The sequence below is a fragment of the Pipra filicauda genome, unplaced genomic scaffold (assembly GCF_003945595.2).
Source record: "Pipra filicauda isolate LSUMZ 115617 unplaced genomic scaffold, ASM394559v2 scaffold559_size304462_pilon, whole genome shotgun sequence".
Taxonomy (NCBI): Eukaryota; Metazoa; Chordata; class Aves; order Passeriformes; family Pipridae; genus Pipra; species Pipra filicauda.
The window spans coordinates 168,149-172,286 of NW_024104708.1; positions in this window are offsets into that span (position 1 = coordinate 168,149).

Sequence of the window (4,138 nt, forward strand, 5' to 3'; positions counted from 1 at the left end):
CAGCCAACGTGGGGGCACCTTGGAGAAAGTGTATTTAAGAAATCACATTTTAAAATATATTTTAAAAACTTCCTAAAGATACTGCATGGCAGCTGTCAGAAGGATGAGTGAGGAATATGTGAAACAGAACTGCAGACAGCAAGGTGAGAGAAAAAGGAGGGAAGGAGGTACCCCTGGAGCCTGTTGGTAGGACCACACCAGAGTAGATACACTGTATCCTGTGGGCCACCCATGCTGGAGAATGGGAAAAGTATTAGGAGAAAGAAATGGCAGAGAGAAGCTCCGGTGGATCGACCGCAGCTCCCATTCCACAGCAACCAGTGCTGTTGGGGTGGTGGAAGGTAGAAGAGTTGGGAGTGAAGCAGTGAAGTTGAATCTGGGGAAAAAAGAGCGGGAGAGATTGGCAGGAGGGTGTGTTTTCATCTTTGCTTCTAATTGCCCATCTCAATTAGTAATAAATTAAATTAATTTTCTCCAAGTCAAGGATGGTTTGCCTGTGATGGTAAATGGCAAGCAATCTCCATACCTTTATTTTGATCCATCAGCTTTTTCATCTTCTTTTCTTCTGCTATTGTTTTGAGGAGGAATGAGAGAGCATATGAGTGAGTGTCTGACAGGTGGCCAAGGTCAACATTACCACATTATGTGATTCAGTTTACATTTGAAATTAACTTTCATGCTTTTCCTGAAATTTTGAAAGTGTGGGTTTATGAAATTTCCATTAAAAAACCCCATTTCGAATATGAAGAATATTGAGAACAAAAATTCCTAGATAATGTTAAAGACTACCCAACTTCTTTCTAGCTAATGCCCCAGAAAACTTGATATCTCATTTGTCCAGGTTATGTCTCCCGGCGTTGTGGAAACAAGTGTTAGAAACCAGTGTTAGATTCTGCGTTTATGTATCTGACTACAGCCCTTTGGTTTGAAGTCAGGTGCAGACTCTTTACAGACAGTGATAGGTTTTTAGACTCCCTCACAGTCTGTGAAGTTCTGCTCATTATAGTCAGTGCAATCTGGACTAGTCAGCTGAGAAACTACGTGAATCCATTGGTTATGTTGACTGGGAACAGTGAGGACATGACAGTTTGTACTTAAACATATTTAAGATTCAAATTAGTTACCTTCCTCCAAGTACCTATTGTCATCTGAGCTTTATTAGGATGATGAAGACACCTCTACAGGGCTGAAGATAGGGCAAAGGAGAAACAGGGGACCCACTTGCTCTTGGACCAGCTCCTAGAGACCAAGGATATATTCCAGCAATTTAAAGGGCAATAAATTTTATCCTTAGGTAAGTGAAGTTCAAAAGCAGACACCCGCATTAAGATGTTTTACAATTGTATTTCTGGCCAACACTGGAGTTACAGCAAATCCCCTTTCTCCTCAAACTTTCTCCTGGTATTAGGATTATGATAAAGCTCCAAGTCAAATTTTAACCTAGGCACCAACAAAAATTGAAATGAAAATGAATTTTTTAATTAGTGAATCAATAGACAGTGAAGATGGAATATTAACGGTGACATTATTCTGAAGCTATGCTAATTTCTTAAAATGTCTTACTGACATTTAGGATGCAACACATTTTTTTTAACTTAGGAAATAGCACAGATGTACAAACCTCAAATAGATACCCAAGGCTCATTTTATAGTTAACGAAGAGAAAGAATCACTTATGAGGTATCATTTATTTTATTCTTACACAGACATTTAACATGGTGGATAAATCATACCCTAAAAATGCCTATTTCTCTTCAGCAGCTTGGACAGAAACTTAAAGATATCACCTAGGGTGTACAAATTTACATAATAGATTACTACAGTTAGAAGAGATTTCCCTCAAAAATTACCATTATCCTAAATTGATGGTATTGTGTATAGCTTAATCTCTAGTCAGTGCGTTGCATTCTAGTGCTTTCACTTTTCATTCAGATAATTCTAAAGAGAAAACCTCTGAAAAGTAGCATTCATGTTATGTGTTATTACCGCTTTACCAGAAATACAGTTCTCTACACACATTGATATTGAGTGTATAGAAAAGTAAAAAAAGTAAGAGTACAAAGGTTAAATATAAATTATGATAAAAATTCTACAAAATGGGTAAATATACATAATCAGCTGTTTCAATTTAAAAATTGATATTACTTATAGTACATTCATAGGCAAAGGCTGATACCATGAGCAAGATAATAAATATAGGAAGAAGCTCCTTCTGTAATCAATTCAACACCAGTAAGTGTTGATCCATAGATAAATCCATATACTTTCATTTAGAACAAAAATGCTACATTTTGACATTTTAAAATTAATAATTTATGACACAATCAAACCAGATATTTAAGTTTCTACATTTGCTCAGAAAAAGCTATCATTTCTAGAAAGTCTCTTTTTAGCATATTTCTATCCAATCATCTAGCTTATTAACCCTGATCAGAAAGACACAATTTTTATTCTATGAAAGTAAATATTACTTTATGAAAGGAGATGTGATCATAATGTTGGTGAATTAATATGTTCTTAATACAATGAAATATAAAATTCTCCTTTTTCTCTTTGACAGCCAAACAGTTCTTGCTTCTTTCATCAGGTAGATTTCTAGCAAATTGAACTGGTTTAATATGTAGCCTAACAAGCATTAAAGATGATTTGAAGTGGAGGTTGGGAACGTCTGACTGACAGTCAGATATGGAGGAACAGAAGAAAGACTTCTGCATTTTGTCAGTAGGAAAACAAGCATATTCTGCTTTCCTATGTGACTGAATCTTCATTTTGCATTTTCCTATTTGAAGTGTTTCCAACCATCAAATGCTACATTTTCTTTCTCCTATGCATTCACAAGTATATGTGGCAAAAGCACCTAAAACTCAATGACTGTGGAACTAGCAAAGCATATGAATTAGTCTCCTCAGAAAATGTGTTCATGATTATGGATAGATGACTCCTAAATCTTCCACTATATGTCATTGCTCATTGTAAATCTAATGGACTAGTAACTTACAGCCCACTCTTTTTAGGATGTTCATCATAAAATCCAATTTAAAATAAATCAGAATTAAGTACTATGAATTTCAAATTGCATGAATAATGACATGATTAGTATAATAATGGCATTTGAATCAAATAGTGTAAATGTGTGACAATAAAGTCCCTGCCTCCTGGAACCCAGCCTTCCTGTCTTCCTTGCCAGCTGTCCCAGCCTTCACCCTTTCTGTCACCAGACTGATGACAGGAGACATTTTGTTCCCCAGCTCGGAACTGTCTGACTAATACTTGCATACTGCTGACTGCTGAGGCAGCTTCAGGTTCTCAGACCATTTGTATAACAATATGCTACAGAATGTCAATCAAATGACCCTGTTGAAATAATAAAGCAATCAGAAAGTGTCCAAAGGAGGGTAACGAATACGGTGAGGAGTCTATTGGGGAAGTCCTGTGAGGAGCAGTTGAGGTCTCTTGGTCTGTTCAGCCTGAAAAAGAGGAGACTGAGAGGAGACTTTATGGCAGTCTACAACTTTCTCAAGAGGGGAAGAGGAGGGGTAGGCACTGATCTCTTCTCTGTGGTGACCAGTGACAGGACCTGAGGCAATGGCCTGAAATTGTGGTCAGGGGAGGTTTAGACTGGATATCAGAAAAATGTTTTTCCCCCAAAGGCTGTTTTGGCACTGGAAAAGGCTCCCAAGGGAAGTGGTTATGAGACCAAGCCTGACAGAGTTCAAGAAGCATTTGGACAATGCTCTCAGACACACGATGTGATCCTTGGGCCTGTCCTGTGCAGGGCTAAGAGCTAACTTTGACGATCCTTGTGGATCCCTTCCAACTCATCATATTCTATGATTCTATTATAATAAGGATTCATTTATTGTATGTATAAATTATGGATTCAACTATGTGTGTACATTAATATGGGTATATATACGTACGTATCCTCCTGCTTTTCTGCTAAAAAATTTCTATCTACACCCAGCAGAAAGGCAAATCAAATCCTCATATATTATATGAAGGGCAGCACGAAGTGATTGTAAATGGGTACAGAGCTAAGGGAAATCTGGTGTTAATGGGTTGCACAGTGTCAGTGTTTTAAAAGGCTTTAGAAAGACTAAAGTAACTGATATATTTCTATTATTGTTTTATGATTATT